The sequence below is a fragment of the Sturnus vulgaris genome, chromosome 11, assembly GCF_052056855.1.
Source record: "Sturnus vulgaris isolate bStuVul1 chromosome 11, bStuVul1.hap1, whole genome shotgun sequence".
NCBI lineage: Eukaryota > Metazoa > Chordata > Aves > Passeriformes > Sturnidae > Sturnus > Sturnus vulgaris.
The window spans coordinates 5,705,457-5,723,285 of record NC_142253.1 but is presented as its reverse complement, the minus strand read 5'-3'; the positions used below and the strand labels follow the sequence as shown (position 1 = coordinate 5,723,285).

Sequence of the window (17,829 nt, the reverse complement as noted above, 5' to 3'; positions counted from 1 at the left end):
ACACTCTTTTGCTCTAAAAATCCCTATTCTGTGCTCCTTGTTATATGTGCTTATTCGGAGCAAGATGGGGCCAAAGCATCTCAAACAGCTCTGCCTGTTGGTAACACACAGCTGACTGCTGTGGGTCACTGTCCCCTTTGTTCCTAAATGGCTGGAGGCTTAAAAGACTTACAGTGAAAGAAATGAAAGTTATTTTTAAGTGTTTAATCTGTTAACTTCCTTAATTCCCATCCAGCTAAGGATGTGGCAGAGTGTGCTCCGTTTACCACGCTTGCTCCAGAGGTCTGGTCAGCACTCTCCACTGAGCCCTTCAGCCTGTGTCAGAGGATGCTGACTGAATCAGGCTTGGAGCCAGGGCAGAGGACCAGGATCCACCTCCATCACGCTGTCCAAATACCCCAAACCCCTCCAGGATGCAGTTATCCACAGGCAGGTAGATGCAGCAGCAGTGAAGACAGGACCCAGAGTAAGGGCTGAGCTTGTGCCTGCTCAGGGGTGTGTAGGAAACCCATAAAAACAGACCAGTGCAGGGTTGATTTCAGCTCCTTTAACCTGGCAAGCCTAAGAGTTCTTCCATGCAAGTTAGTGAGGAAGTTGGATATAAACAGACTAAGTTCTGCAAATAAATGGTTTCTTCCATCATCCCCTTCCCCACCAGATCAGGTAACAGGGTGAGAGCCTTCAGAGTTAACACACTGCAATGGGATGGGAAATCCTCAGCCAAGGGCATGTCAGTGAAAACATCCTGCCATCAACTCCCAAATGTCCAAGTCTAGGAACTGTAACTAAATCACAAATGCTGTGGGAATTTCAGGCAAGGTTCTCCTCTCAGCTATTTCGATGTAATTTCGGAATGAATCCAGATTCGGTCTCTCCCCCTCCCAGCTGAATTTCCTGGCTTTTGTTTGCACTAACAGATGTTTGCATTTAATGTCTGTCTTTATTTGGTAACCCGTACATAGATTATTTTTCCCTTCTGTTCTATTAAAAGCCTTATCAAGTCCCTTATGTTTGCTCTTGCTGAAATGAACGACTTTGGCAATATTTTCAGCATGCAAGGCAAACAAACTGATTCTTCGAGGAATAACTAAACTGAACCAAACTTCATAGCAGTATATTAGGACAAAGCATTTTTGATACATATGTTATGTCTGCATCCATCTGCAGCCTGGGACATCCAAAGCTTTGCAGAAAGCCTTGAGAATTCTCTCTTGAGCAGATTCTCACATGCTTTATATATGCTTAACTGGCCCATGGTCCTCACACACGTGGGGTCAGGCAAGTTCTGGATGATGGAGACAGGTATGGAAAACTCAAAAGCAGGGAATGCAAAGCAAAGCTCATTAAAAAAAAAAAAACAAACAACAACAAAAAAAACACAAAAAAACCAAACAAACAAAAAAACCCCAACAACAACAAAAAACAAGAGACAAAACTTTATGGGAAATTTGAGTTTGGCAGTATTCTTTCTCCCAGCCCCAAAAGGAGAAAAAGTGTGTTCTCCTGTTTAGGAAGAGCAGGAGATGAAGTAACTCATTCAGAAGGGTTGTTTTGAATGACAAATACACAACCCTTGCTTTTATAATACATTAACAGTCCTTTGGAAATACTTAACCACATGCAATATACAAAACCTACTTCAGAGGTTTGTGAGGTAAACACACTTCACACATTTCTAAACACTGAAAAAAAAAGGAAATGTATTTATTTTTCTTTAGCATTAAGAATACACTGTAACACTATACACTTAAACAGAAACCAGTTTCTCTGTACACAAGTCTTCATTATGAGTCTTCACCCTGGGTTTGGTTTGGCAGCCTCCCCAATTATTACTTCACAGATTGTAAGGCCAGAAGAAACCAGTATGACCATATAATCTGATTCCTTATATCACACAAGGCTAAATAACTATACCCACTAATTTGCCTATCAAGCCCATTAACCTAGGAAGCCAACCTTTAGGTTGGCTTTTTTAGGAAGACAACCAACTGATTAAAGACTCCCAAAGATGGAGAACACTTCCTCAGCAAATCATTCCAATGTGAGTCAGCAACATTGATTGAAGCAAGTACTTTAAAACATCTTTCAGGTTATTTTTATCTCTGATAAAAATTAAAAGGAAATGCAAGAGGGAAAAAAAGTGGCATTCTCTAATACAAGCTAAACAAAGAGACCCTTCTTGTACAAGTGTGACAGCAGCATTACAAATCCCACTATCAGAGTTATTTATGTGTTGCAGCTGAGGAGAGCAATTCAGACTTCTGGAAAGTGATACTAAGCAGGTTTGTTCAGAATACCATCCTTTTATCATTTGGCTTTGTAGCTTCTCCTTCCTTCTGCACCACTCTGAAATTTCAGAGGAGCAGTAAATCTACTGCCTTCCACCAGTCATTATTCCTCCTTTCCAAACTGCTTATTTCATTTCAGGAATAAAAAACCCAAAGCTCCAGCAATTTGGTTCTTTGCCAACGGCTAAATTAATAGCAAAAATAACAACAGGGGCTTGTGGAACTCAGAGCATTTATGGACTTCGTGAGTAAGAGAAGCCGATCTGGGGGGCCTAAAACTACATCCCTGGATGGCAAATTCTATGCAAGCTTTCCATCCATAAATCAGATTTCTGGAGGTCTTTTTCAAACCCTGGTGCACAACACAAATGTGACAGCACAGTAAGTCAACAGATCAAGGCTACCTCAGAATCAGTCAGAGCCTTTTGAGCAAGAGGCCAATGAATCAGCTGGTGGTGTGGTCACAGGAATTTTCCACCACAAGAATTACCAAATCCATGGAAAACACAGATACCTGCCTGCAGGTGTACTGCAGGGCCATGCAGGCTAGAAGCCACCACCTGAACTGCTCCAGGACTCTGCTGGAGTCTCTGTTAGCTACAAACACTTCCCAGGAACTTGGGAGGTATCATGCATACCTCAGCAAAATTCCTTCTCAGTGCACATTACAAGCAGACACATGCAAAAATAATCTCAGAAACCCACACTCTTGAGTTACTAAATAGTTTGATATTTAAACATTTTATTCCCTTCAGCAGCATCAATGACCCAAGATCCCTGGTGGTTGCTACACAAGGGCTCTCAGGTGTCTAATACTTCTGTGGTCATCTAAACTACCAAAGTTAGGAACTTCAAACCTTCTGCAGATCATGCTTTACAACCACTGCTCTCTCAAAAGAAAGTGTTAAAAAGAAGTTGAAAGAGATCATAAAAACAGGTCTGGAATGAGTTCCCTAAAAGATTCAAGATATGAATAGGCTGGCTTTAAGAGGAAAGAAGAAATTATCAGAACAGGGCCAGGGAAAAAAAAAGAACAGTAAAGGAAAGGTAAAATTTAATAGCACAAGTAGGACTTAATGGTTGAAACCCAAAGAAAAAAAAGAGAGGGAAAGAGGGAAAGAAAGAGGGAAAGAAAGAGGGAAAGAAAGAGGGAGTTTTATTCAACCTGTGGAATTTACTGACATAAGTTACCGCTGACCATGAGCACAACACAGAACCTCACTACTCCAGATACGTTCCTTAATTAAGGTGCCACCAGGCCAAAAACCAAAATGTAGATCCAGCAGTAATGAGTGTGACACCCATGAGCCTCTCAGAGGCAGCTGAAGCCAGCCCAGCGAGGAGGGGCAGTACTCACAGGTGCAGGGAGCGCACGCTGGAAGCAGCAGGTCCCAGGGAGGGAATGGCAGTCAGCTCGTTGTTGTCCAGTCTCCTGCAAGAAACACAAATTGAGGGTTAGAGCCAAGCAGTGCCCAAGCATACAGGAGCAGGGGAGGTTACACTGGGGCAGAAGTTTCCATCTCCAGGGGTTTGTCTGGACCTCTGATGGCCTCACCTTACTCTTTAATACACGAGAGCCACCAACACTGGTTCCTCTGTATTGCCTTTACATGAGCAAGGCTTTTTCCCTCTCCCTGCCACCCACTCCCTGAAGTGCCAGGCAGGAAAGCACTGTGCCACAGCCCTCCACTAGCCTGTGTTTCCATCCCAGAGTCAAGCCTGAGACAGGAGACTTTGGCACCTCAAGGCCATGTGTCCAGTGCCTCAGGACAGGAATTTCACCCCTTCCTGAGCAGCAGCCCCTGCTCACCCCCCTCCACACCAGGTCAGGGCATAGGGACACAACCCAGTGGCATCCTCTCCATGCCAGGAGCAGCTCTGGAAGTCCCAGAGGGATTTCCCCAGACGGCAGCAGCAGGCAGTGACAGTAATGTCAGCAGACACAGGGCTCTGCTCCAGCAGCTGGGGGACACAGAGAGCCCAGCGTTAATGGAACTCAGGTCACCCACTCCTGCACCACCAGCACAGAGACGTCCCCTGCAAGGCCCTAATGCCTCCAGTGTTCTGCTGACTGAAAGCAGATCCCTGCCATGTGACTGCCTCTTCCTTGCTTTAAAGAGCCCTTGTTTGTACGGTGAATTAGTCAATTAATTACTGTAACAGTCGCTCGTCTGGCTGCTTGAAAATTACCTAATTTCTCAGTCTTCTTGCCCACTCCCCCCTCACTGCTCACTGCAGTGATCACAGCCCAGCCCTGGCCAGGCTCCCCAGGACCCCCAAATCACCTCTGATCCCACTGCTCCTGCTCCCGAGCCTCCATGGGTCACTGCAGAACTTCCCTTCTGCAGGGAATCCTGAAAACATCACAATTTGGGTGCACAGCACAGCATCCCAAAGCTGTACAACTGAGGTGTGCAAAGCCACAGGCACAAGGAGGAGCAATCCTAAACTATGCTGGGCTTTTTTTCCCCCCTTCTTTCCTTTAACACTATTTTTGGCAGGTGGGAGAGGGCAGTGGCACATTCATCCCAGAACTTCCCTTCTGGCTCCTCTGAGAGGAGGCAAGATATTTGATTTCACGAGGAGTTCCAAGCACTGCTGGGATAAAAGCTTTCCTCTGCCTCTGACATTATACCCATGCCTTAAAATGTAAGGGAAAAAAGCCAGATGCATTGCAATTCAGCAAGGAGCTCCACTCTGCAACTAAAAGCTCACTGTTGCTCATATTACAACATGGTCTAGAGCTTCCAAAGGCACAGAGCAAGCTGGAAAAAGGTTTAAAATGCTTATTTGAGCACGTTTTCATTAACATCTAACTGAGCATCTTTTGGAGAAGAAGCCTGGGTCAGCTCTGGTTAAGCAGCTCTGACACCAAACAGTGTCTAACAAGTGGTCAAACCCTCCTCTGACATAAGTGTGATATTCATATATCAGCCTCCTGCCATGTCAGGAATCAGTCAGAAGTGGTTCTCCCACCTCATTTTCTCTTTTGGCTCACAGGCACCATTTGCTGACACAGAGGAGACAGCCAAGCTCTGTATTTGCCTGGGATTTCCCACTCATCTTCCCTTTTTCCCTATGTAAAGGAATTGAAAAAGGGGAAAAAAAAATGGGGGGAAAAAAAACCCCCTCAAAACAGAAGAGCCAACAACTTTAAACTTTCAGTCTCCTTCCCCAGCCCTCACCTCTGACGACACAAACCCTCTTGGATGCTGAGGCAGAGGAGGAAGGGGGGGCCACCCGTATAAAATATTTACAGTCCAGTTGCCAGGCTGGTGTCAAGCTGAAATGGAGCCTGCTCAAAAATAGCACAGCTCTCCAGAGCTTTCAGTGAAAGGCACTTTAGAAAATAAAAGGTGAGTTGTTTGGAGAGGAATTTTAGCATGGTTACTACTTTCTTTGCTACCAGTGAGCCTGGAAAGGCTGGGAGCCATGAACCATCAGTTTGGTGGATTCCATGTGACCTGAGGAAACCCCAGAAAGGACCATGGGGCACCCACAGCAGCACCCTCCATCCATCCTCCAACCAAGGAATGGGAATGGATGGACACCAGGGCATTGGCATCAGATGAAGCCACCAAAAGGGATGAAAGATCAAGTGTCCTGAAGGAAAATAATGTCCCAGTCCAGCCCCTACCCTGAGCCTGCACCACTTATTTCAGGGCAAGTGGGATCACTGGGTTTTGCATCACTTTGAGCCACTAAATTTCATCCCACACAAACTTATTAAAAGCTTCTCATGAAGGCCACCAAAACAAACCACACAAACAGCTGCTTAAACTCGGGGAAAGGGAGAAGTGAAGGGTAAATTCTGCTATGATTTTGTCACAATCTCAGTAAAGCAAAGCGGAGCATCAAAGGTAAAGTATAAAGTTTAAATCTTTTGGTCTGCAGATATTTTCTTTAAATCGAGGGAAAACAAAATGCTTTAAAAATATACCACACTAATTATTCAGATGGAGAGACACACACAGAGTTTTAAGCCTTGTGTAATGCTCAGGAACCACAGACAGCACGTTTGAAGCATCATGGGAGGTTTCAGGTCTTATCAATGCATCTATTATTTGGGGCAATCTCTTTCCCTGAGGGTGCCTTGGTTTGCCCAGCACAGCATGCACAGAGAAACACTGACTTGCTCTCAAGACATGCCACAGCATGATGCTTATTTCATGAATGTTTGTAAAGTGCTTAAAAAAAAAACTCCTCAGAAAGGAGATGCTCTGGCAATATTGATGTGGTTCTCCTCATGAAATGAAGTTTATTTCAGTGGTCTGTGGTTTAGCTGTTATTCAAAAGCAACCAAGATTAGTAGATAGGGCTTTTAATAGAGCTTCTCCCTCACACTTCCCAGAGCCTGCCTTCCAGGCTGTGCTCCAGACCTCTGCCTCCCCTCCAGTCTCCCAATTCTGACTGCTCCCTTTCCCTCCTACTCACTCTTCTGCTCTCTCCCTATTCCCTAGCCCTGTCTGACACAGCAAGCACCTCTTATCTACCCATTACTTTGTGGGCTGCATTACTTATCTCCCCAGGAACCCTGACACCTTTTCAGAGCATTTAACTGTTCAGTGCAGGGCTTGTCCTGCTCTTTACACACACAGCACTTTGCTCAAGGGAATTCCTTACCTGGGCAATCAGGAGCCACACACATTTCCCACCCCATGCTCCCTGAAGTTACACGCCTTCAGGCACTTCCATGAATAAAAGCTATTGCTAAGCCACAGTCATGTTAGGATAATTATAAAGTCTCACTGGATCAGGGCTGCAATTCTCTTCTTTAAGCACAGAGCAATTTAAGGCTTTGCACAGTTAAAAGAGAAGTTGAGAAAACAGATCCTACAGGCAATGTTCTGCTGACCTACATCACTTTCTCTCTAAAGACCACGAAGAGCTGATTTCAGAGCACTGCAGTCACTTCAGATATACATTCCTCACTTAATCACGATTCCCAGCAAGTCCCTACTATTCATGTAAACAGAGGAGCCAGGGACAATCAGGTCAGGAGAGAGATGCCACATTAATCCCCATAGTCCAATCCAGCAGGCATCAGTCAGGGAGAATTCTACTTTTTGCCTATTTAAGAATCACAGGATCTGGCCCCTCCATGAGTCCCAGAGCCAACACTTAATGAAAACAGACAGAGGACAAGAGAAAATGCTTGATAGAGCAAAGTATTGTTTCTGAAAGGAAATGTTTTTTCAGTTTCCCATGAGGCATCAGTAGCTCTTCAAACAGAGCCCAAACCTCAAGTATGCCAGCGATTCACCAGGCAAACACGAGCTCATTACCTCAGCCCACCGTCTGCAATTGAAGTCACTTTCATTTTTTAAACCCCAAAATCAGAGCTCCAGGAATCCCTGTGAAGGGCTGACAGTGCAGCCCCTGAGTCAAACTGCTGAGCCTTCCCAGAGACCAGGAGCTTGGAAAACCTGCAGTTCCCTGATACAGGTCTCCTTTACCAGCAAGGCACAGGCATTCAGACCTTCACCAGCTCCTCTTTCCCCCCCCAGAACTCTGCTGGTTTAGCCTCTTCTAGCAAGACTGCCAACAGAATTTGTTCTGGTTCCAAAAGGAGCACAAATGTCTGAGAGAGGAGGAGACACAGTTAAGTGCTTTGTTATCCACTACACTACACCTTTGTTTCCTGGGAGATTTGGGCTAGGTTGGCATCAGGTATCACAATCCAGGCTGTTCTGCCTCGCTTCAGGGTTATGCTTTCAGCAAGGAGCTTTGTGTGTATGTTCAGGTGTGCTGAATTGCTCCCTTCAAGCATTGCACAACACCAAGGGAGGCAAACTCCAATGATTTCCAATAACAGCTCTGCTGTTTTAATTGGGATGTTGTGTTCTGCTAATTGATTAGTTTAAAAGAAGCAGCCCAGGTACAATATGGAGGAAAAAAAATCCCACACCAAGTCAGACCTGCTCATTCAACTTAGCTAAAGGAAAGTACTGTCTTAGGAAACGAGATATAATTTCCTCAAAGCCCACAAGCAGCCCTGGCAAAATACAATTAAAACCTTTGAAGGAATACTTACACTTCCTGCAGGTTAGACAGCTCTGCAAAGGCAGAAGGATCAATCTCTGCCAACTTGTTGTAGCTCAGGTTTCTGTTAAAATAAAAGACAGTGGGATCAGCAAACTGCAGCCATCATGCTCAGCACAACAGTCATCTTAATTATTCTGGATTGCACTGGGAGGGTTTGGGTTTTGGCTTTTTTAAAAGAACTTAAACAGGAGAACAGCACTTTTCTGCTGAATACACAAGTGAGTTTAGTTCCATAACAAAAATGTTATCTAGCTCTCCCCAAGCTTCTTCCTCTTTTGCATTAGATTAGTGTGGTTTTAATTTGTCTTCATATTACACAATTACATTTATTATTCTACTATTGGTTATTCATAACCACAAAACTAATCATAGATGAATAGGATATTTCCTGACAAATTAAGTCTGAACTGAAACAATCAACAAACCTTCCACTAAATATTTTATAGCTATATTCACACAGAGTATTTTTTACACCACTGTGTGTTACACACAAAATACACATATATAGGTATGCACACTTACTATGTGTAAACATAAAATATATTCTATGTCTTCTAACAAGATGATATAATTAGTCTATCACTAATTTTTTTTTTTAAATCAGTGAATACAGCGTTCAAGCCACACAGTAATGCACACTTTGGTCCTCAACAACCCCAGCCAACACTTTCCAAGTATCCAACAGCCCAAATCTAAATCATATTATAGCACTGGTGGACGACAAATGGGTTGTGCTGCATTATCTGAAAGCAGCAGATCTGCCTCACAGGACATCCCTGAAGGGAAACACATCCAGAGCTCAACAAGCTTCAGGAAGGAACACACTGCAGGGATTGCTAGGGACAGCAAGCAGGCAAAATAATGCAAACGAAGTGCCAGCTCCAGAAACCACCAGCAAGAGCTTTGCCATAGCATCATACAGTGCAACAGCAATCTTCCCTCCAAGTTATGCACTTTCAGCACACCACACAGGACAGGTCAAACCTGCAGCTAGGGATGTACCAGATCAATTAAGACCAAGTGACTAATGATGCAGAAAGTAACAAGTGCTTTAATTACCATTCTGCATGCAGGGCTGGCATGTTTCTGTGAGTGTGTAATCTAAAGAGGGAGGAGGCAAATTGATGGGTGGTAGCAAAAAAGCAACCACAGTAAATTGTGAGGAAATTGTGAGGGGGACTTCTTTAATTTTACTTTGCTCCACACCCTGCTCTCGGATATTACCCTGGGTAAAATTCAACCCTCCTGCCTCCTCTGCAGGGAGGTTACACCCTCTTACTGCACCTCTGAACACAGCCCAAAAGATTCACGGCCTGATTTTAGATAAGCCCTCAAACATTGAGCTGCTTATTCATACCACCAAGCCAGTCTGACTAGAAAACTGGCCAATCTTCCCTGGTTTGGGTTTTTCTTTGCTTTAAAACTGTGCCCACAGAAAGCAAGCAGGTCTGGAACCCAACCAGGTAAACAGGACCTAAGTCACCGAGGCACCTAGTGAACTTTTACCAATGCTCTGTGACCCAAGAGCTGAGGCACACACAGAGAAAAGGCAGCTGCCAGAGGAGCATGGATGGGAAATAGCACTAACACACTGCACTCAGAAATCCAGGCTCACAGCAGCCTTACAAATACCAAGACTTAAAAGACTACAAAGCTTACCAACTTTGCAGGAAGTGATAAACACCTCTTTCAAGCTAAAAAGCAGATATTGATCACCTGCCCTCTTGCAATGCATTTATGGGAAGTCCTCAAAGCCTTCCCCTGTATGAGGGAATCATTTGATGGCTCTCACATGACCCCATTTCCCATTATTTCAGCTCTGAAGGCAGCTCCTTGCATCTTGCCCAAAATGTTCAATTTTTTGCCAATACCTGCTGTGGAAGAATGCTCTCCAAATCAACAACACAGGCTGGCTCTTAACAGAGCCCAGAAACTGAAGCTATACAGGAGTGTAAAACCTAACCAAGCATCTCAGTTTAAAATATACTGTCCTGTAAGCCCCTACTGTCTTTTAAAACACTCAAGAGACCTTTAAATCAATACCAGCCTACAGCAGATATCCATTTCACTATGAGCTCAAAGGCATTTATCTAAATAAAAGTCAAACTGCAGTTTAAACTCAGTGTGTTTGAAAGCCAAGTCCATATTCATAGCACAATTACGAATTAAAGTGCAATTTGCCCACAGATTACATTACTACCTTTTTTTATTTTAACCACACAGTAAGATCAGGTTGGAGCTTGTCCCTGCCTGATCTACAGGCAAAAAGAGAAAATACAACAGGTAACATCTACAGGCTCAGCACAATGAAGCTGATACAGAAACACGAGTGACAAACTAAAAGGGAGAAATACAGCCAGACATGATGGTGCATGAATCCATCTGTTTTCATGTATTTCTGTTCCTTTTACTGCAGCCAAACTTTACATTTTTTACAGTAATGTATTTCTCCTCAACACATTCCTCTACAATAGGCTAAGAGGCTATTTTATGAAGCAAGAAACAAGAACACATGCACCAAAACTGATCATCCCTACACTTGCCAGAGGGACCAGATCCCTGGCTTGGCCTGTGCTAAAGCACTGAGTGACTTGACGTGAACCTCAAAAGTTCACAAGTGAAAAAACAAATATCTTCATAAATTAAAGGATTTCACAGCCACAGTTTAACATCATACAAAGTGACTTTGTGATTATTCCTGCTGCCATTCAGGACATTTGAACATCAAAGTCACTGCACAAGTAGCTGGCTCTTCAGATAGCACAGAGAGATTTTGCTGACCCACAACAGAAAGACTTTCCAACAGTTGCTGCAGAAATGCAGGTGAACTCCATCCTCTTGCACACCAAAGTCTTCAGTTCTCCCCACACCACTCACTCCAACCACCAACTATCCTCACTAAGTGTACAATACACTGTTCAAAAATCAGTGGGGAAATGAAAGCTAGAAATACAGCCAGTACAAAATAAACAGGAGACTTGAAATTACATAGATATGCCAAAATAAAGCTTACTGAGTTTCCGGCACTAGCTGTATTTAAACTTATGTTAAAATACCCAAGAATTTCTAGCCTGAAGCATTAGCAATCAAAGGATGTGTTTCCCAGAACTCTGATCCCCTCACTAGGCAGTATTTGGCATGCCAGTCACAGAGTTTAAGGGAGAGAAAGAATTAACGTGCTCCAATAGATAGATCACTGGGACTGGGAGTCAGGAAACCTCTGTCTATTCCTGGCTCTCTTCATCTCCTGCTGTGTGACCGGGTCATGTCACATCACCTCTCCAGAGCTTTTGTTTCCACAGCCACCCTTTGTCTGTCTTGTCTATTTAGACTGTAAATAAAATTGAGGTAGGTATTGTCTTGGTTTGCCTGATGCTGATGAAATGAGGCCTCAATCTTGGTTGGGTTGCAGTAATGCAAATAAAGAAGGGAACTCAAAACTTGAGGTCATGGGTGCACACGATGCTCTCCCACCCCTAAGCGTGGGTCCCAAGTGCCCAGCAGTGAAGGAAGCACTGCAGGGGCTTTGATGTCCCCACCAGGTTGTCCCCTCTGAGCTGAGCAGACCAGCAGTGCAGGACTGGAGATGCCAAGTCCAGAGGGCAGAGCTGTCACATTTGTTGTTCCTCTAGCACAGAATTCATTCCTTCTCAGGGATGATGGCACACAATCACCCAATGGATTGCTGAACAAATGATTTTGCCATCAGTTTTCCAAATAGTCTTCCTCAAAGAAAGAGCCATCAACTCCCAACAACAAAACCCTGTCCTTTCCCAAATCAGCACTTGCCCAGCCCTCTGAGGTATCTCTCATCTTGGGTATCTCTTCAAAGCCAGTTTATAAAGCATCACTTACAGTGTTTTATGCCAGTTCCAAGAGCCCATGTCTTTGGTGCATGTTCTGCCCATTTCCTGGCACCTACAAGTGAGGTTAGCTGAGCCCAAATGTGAGACTGCCCACAAACTGCCCAGTGCCCTGGGCCTGCTTCTCTGCATGGGTACATGTTGAATTACTGATGGAATGATATTTTGAACCCTCCAAGGCAATTGTGGAAAGAAAACAGAAGTCAACTAATAGAAATTCAGGACAAGAGCCTGGGCTGTGAGTTCAGGCAAGCATCCTACAAAGGTTAGAAGTTTTACAGCTGGCAGAGGAGAAAGCAGAACCACCAACCTGATCTGGCTCCTAACATTCAGATTGTTTTTTTCTTATCAGCTTCTATTGGAAACGAAAAGTTGGTAGATTTTTCTACAACTTATTCTGATTTACTGGCTTGAAAAGTGCTCTGCATATTATTTATCCATTAGAGACTTCAAGTCTTCCTTGTATTGGCTAATCCAACAATGTAGGGTTTTCCCCTCCTGTCACTAAGATGCCTGTGAACAGGAACTGAGACCCTGTTAAACCAATATGGGAAGGGCCCTGTTGTGTCTTTTCAGCCATTCCAGTCTCTGAGTAAGAAAGCAGTGTTTGCCTTCAGTTGGCATTGTCAAAGTGACACTGTGGATCACTGAACACTGCAGAGACTGAAATGAAAGTCTTGGTAAATAAGTGGGTATTTTCCAACTACCTCCCAAAAGAAATAATGCTGTCACAGAAAGAGTCCTGCTTGCCAGTGAAGAGGGATCAGTCAGTTCTTTGACCTGTGAGAAGCCAACCTTGGGCAAGGTACAGGGCAGACCAGGAGTTTATCTACCAGTTTTGGTTTGGCTTTGGGACCTTGACCAGTGCAGAGTAAAATCACCTCTCTGTTGAAGACAGAGAAACAGAGGTGCCTGTCTGGCTCACCAGACAAAGCAACAGAGACAGAGATGGCTCCTGGTCTCTGCTCACCACCACAATGGCTGAGTTCTGTCCTGCAAGGTGAAAGTTTCCAACCCTTACATCAAAACCATTTATCTGTCAGTGCAGAAGAGCATGTCAAAAGTGTTTCTGCACCTTCTGATGACAGGCATTGGAGAAAAGGAGGATGGCTTGAAATTCTGTCACTGCCAACTGTGGCTTTCATTAAACACTTTGTCAACCGTTGTCATAACACAACTTTTCATTGCTCCTGCACAAAAGGGAGCCGAGGGCCCAGAACAATTGAGCCCTGCAGTAGAAATTCCTCTGGCTCATCTGTGGAAAGATAGCTGCCTAGTCTGCAGCTTGCTGAATAGGCACCATCCTCTTCCCACATGTTTGTAGATGGCTTTACAGCACTGGAATGGAGGCCTCATGCACACTTGAGTGGGTATGAAAAGCATGGCTGCAGCTGAATTAGCTTGAGGATGGGGCCAGGGGAGCAAGAGAGGGAGAACACTGCCCATGATAAAAGTATACAGCTGTGCAGGAAGCAAGCATGCTCAAATGTCTCTTTTAAAGAAGTTTGTGAGGTGCTAGAGAGATGGCAGAGTCCTTGTAAGCAGTGACTGGTGAGCATTAATGCTGAAGCACAAACCCAAAGAGATTACATGGGGTTCAGGTGGCTGTATGGACTGTCAGGACAGAAAGATATAGCTTTAGTCCATTTTTGATTCCTGTACACAGGACAGGTCCAAAGTCTACTGCCATGAGGCAAGAGCAGCCAAACAGCTACTGCAGCCTCTCCTCATTAGCCCTGTGCTCCAGTCCCTTCCTCTGGCCATGCTCCAGCACCTCACTGTGTGTCCTGTAGTGAGGGGCCCAGAACTGAACCCAGGATCCAGTGCATGGCCTTGCCACTGCTGATGATCACTAGCCCAGTCCTGCTGGCCACACTATTGCTGGTACAAGCCAGGCTGCCACTGGCCTTCTCGGCCATCTGGGCACTTGCTGGCTCATAGTCAGACCAGCACCTCCTGGTCCTTTTTCACCAGGCAGCTTTCCTGGCACCGTGCCCTAAGCTGAGCCCCTTGTGATTTCTGTTATAGGATACCCTATACACTGTGCTGCCTACAAGTGCAGAGCATCCAGCTTACAGGAGACTGAAATGGAGGCACACCAAGCATGGGAAAGAGTTACCTCCTAGAAGGAGATAAGAGCACCAAAATACAGGGCACCAGAGAGGTGGATGTTCCAGACTGCTGCTCTAAATGCTTTGGAGAAAAGAGGATTCTGCAGGACACAGAGAGGTGATACAGCACCCACATGGGTGAAGCTGTGCCCCACCATGGAGAGGTTCTGTTAGTGGCTCAGCTGATGTGCTCACTCAGGCTTTACTTATGCCCTTGTTCAAATTACCAGCAGCAGCATCATATTGGCTTGGGTTAACAGCCTGCTCATATAAGGGGCTTTATGTGCAGGAGGGAGTCAACTTAAGGGCAGCCTTCAAGCCATAATATGAGCTAATTTGACAGTGAAGACAAACTTTGAGAGGTCATCCAGACACCAAGAGAACTGCACCATGAATCACTCTCAGTCATGACCAACGACACCATCTAAAGGAAATTCCTGCAGCATGATCCCCAAAGAACTGATACCACACCAACTCCAGTGCATGTGTGCAGTCATTAACTCAAAGAATACTAATTAAAACCACATGACTGAGAAGTATTGTGCCAGACTACAATTTAATTTAGCATATGGTTGGTATGGTTTGAGAAACATGGGAATGATGCTACCCTTCAAGTGACTTTCAGGCCCTTCCTCCTCCTGCTCTGCCCCTCTGCACTCATAACTTCGGGTGCACACAGATCACACATCTGGCACAGAGGTGCCTGGTGAGCACCCACCACAGCTGGGCAGCTCACCCAGGGCTGTAAACATAAATATCTCTGTCATTGTGGACTGCCAGACTGCAATAGGCAGCACAGGATGAGCAGCCACACTCCCAGGGCTGAGGAAAGGCAGGAGTCCTTTGCAGGAACACTGGGTAACACTGAGCTGCTGCTGGAGCTTCCACATCTCCTACACCAAGAATTTTTACAGGCTTATTGTCTCTTTCAACAGGGCAGTGTCAGGTTATTTTAGGCCCTGTTTGGCTTACACAAGTGTGCTTTGACAAAACCTAGGATCCCATTTCCTCCTATTTTAATAACCTTAGCAAAACTCAAGTAGAGTTCTTGTCTGCTTTTTTCTTTTTATTTTTCTTGGAAGATTATCTCTCTAAACACCCCTATTTTATTTCTTAAGACAGAAGGGTCAGATGCAACTTAATCTCCATAATCTCACATATATGCAAATACTCCACAACACATGTACAAATCACCTGGGCAACTCAGATACTCATGGACCTCACCATCAGAAGACAATGAGGATACTCATTTCACCAGAGCTTGATCCTGGCCCACTCAAGTTTTCTCAGTATTTCAATAATTCCATTTTCCAAAAAAAAAAAAAAAAAAAAAAAAAAAAAAAAAAAAAAAAAAAAAAAAAAAAAAAAAAGAAGTGAGATTTCAAGAAATGAAGTGATTTGAAAGTCCCCCAGCAGTCTCAGGGGTAGGACTGTGAGCCCCTGTCCCTGCAGTGAGATCCCCCAGGCTCAGCAGCACTCGTGGCTGGGGCAGGAACAGCCCCTCTGTGTCCTGGGGACATGACAGCCCTTGCCAGCAGCTACTCAGGGACCCACACCAACAGCAGGGCAAAGGAAGCACAGATCACAAGGTGCTTGACAATGCTTTTTCTGCTTCTGAGAAGAGCATCAGCCACAGGCACACAGCCTGCAAACCCTCCTGTTGGGGCCACACGTTCTCTGCTCCCAACAAGACAGCCCAGTCAAAGGCAGCATTGTGTGCAGGGAACAGGGGATGCTGCAGGGGTTAGGGCAGGCAGGATTTAATTGCAGCAATCTTTATATTTGCCTCTTCTATTAAGCTGCACTGCCTGAAGGAGAACAATCCTCTCCAAAACACACTGAGGCATCAGCTCCAAGGACTGCATCAAAGAAAAAACACATTTCAAAGGGGGCATGAGCATCTAAATAAGAATAACTGTATTTAATTTCACATAAAGCAATCCTGCTTTGCTACCTGTGACAGGTAAGCAGCTGGAAGAAAAAGCAGGATGTGGAAAGTTTTTTAACCCACAAATAAAACTCCACCCATCATCTGCCCTGACACCCATAGGGTTTGTTCTGGGTTTATTGCTTTAATTAAAGTGCTAACTACTGTCATAAGAAAGACACGCCTAAAACCAAAACCCTGCAAGCTGGTTGCTCGACTGTATATGACCAAACTCACCTTTTTCTACTTGGATAGCAAATTTCTTTCTTGGTGATTTTGCATCCACAAAGCAAAGCACACAGTGTCTTAAACCACTGAAGCAAGGGCTGGATAGCCCAGCTCATAAACAAAATACTCACCAAACAAATTGCTGCTGCTTCCATCACTGCTGTGTTGCTTTGGTAAATCAATAAAGGCCATGACTTCTTTACTAACATTTTCAATTAAGGTTCCCCACTGTGTATTCAATATATTAAACCAATTTATTGAGGATTAACAACTATTTAATTTACTATACATATCTACCTTAGAACTGCTTAGCCTCCTTTAGCAAGCTACATTGATAAATCAGCATTAAGTGCTATTTACAGTTTCAAAAATGGCAAAGCAAAAATTGCAAAGCAAATATTTTCATCTGAAAGTTGTGCAACTCTTCACAAGTACTCACAGCAGATAAACCATGTTAAACCTCTGGCTTTTTCAGATGTTTGGGAAGACCCACAGCAGCATGTTTGACTGCTGGCAATCAAACCTCCCACCACATGACTTTGCAAAATCCAGCTGTGGATTAGAAGTTGAGTGCAGAGAGAAGAGAAAGAATGCAGAAATTCTTCAAACACTGTTCAAAATTCCCATGATTCCAGAAGACTTCCAAGGTCAATCATTCTGTAATACTGAATAATCTCTATTTCAAGATAAGTTTCCTCAGGGAACACAGAATTGTGATGTGCTCTGCTCTCTTTGGGGATTCAAATGGTTTCAATCCCATCTGCAAGTATTCCTGGTAAGCTCAGAGACCTTAACCAGCCAAAATGATATTTTTCCACTGCTCCAACACCACTTCTTATCAGAAATATTAATTTAGCAAATGCACAACCTGGCACAACACTCTGGGTGCCACTATCCAGCAGCACCATGTCTGCATTACTGCATGCCAGGATGGGGGATCCCCAAGCCCTGGGGAAGAAATGTCAGCACACAGCTGGAATTCAGCTGGAATTACCTTTGCAGGGGTGGGTGAGTGAGACTTGGCCATGCCTGGCCCAGTGGCAGCCCTGGGCATGGCCCTGCCCAGTCACTCATTAATGCTGGGGACAGGGCACACAACCCTCTCCTACTGTGTTTGCTCAGTGCTTCACTCTCTCCTGGCTCTTATGAACAGTTAATCAGCAAGGACTGATCTCCCCCCAAAAAACATGCTTGCTTAGAAGTGGCAGAAAGGAAAATTTGTGCACTGGTTAAAGCTAGTCAGGCAAAGAGTTGGGGAGAAAAGTTTTAAGAGAACAAGGTGCAGATTTTTCCTGCAGCAGAGACATGGGGGCTCACTCCAGGCTTGCTCCAGCTTTTCCTGCACTTGATGCTGCATTTCACCCACA

General features: G+C 44.6%; 1 protein-coding gene across 1 annotated transcript in view; it reads right to left on the bottom strand.

Annotated features, from left to right (window-relative positions):
* The window catches only part of LRIG1 (leucine rich repeats and immunoglobulin like domains 1), a 91,874-nt gene that overhangs the window by 48,255 nt on the left and 25,790 nt on the right, over positions 1–17,829 (bottom strand). The window contains exons 2-3 of the mRNA XM_088171290.1: positions 8,323–8,394; positions 3,646–3,720 (exon numbers count right to left, since the gene is read on the bottom strand). The gene's annotated coding sequence lies outside the window, so the exon portion shown is untranslated. The remainder of the gene's footprint in view (positions 1–3,645; positions 3,721–8,322; positions 8,395–17,829) is intronic.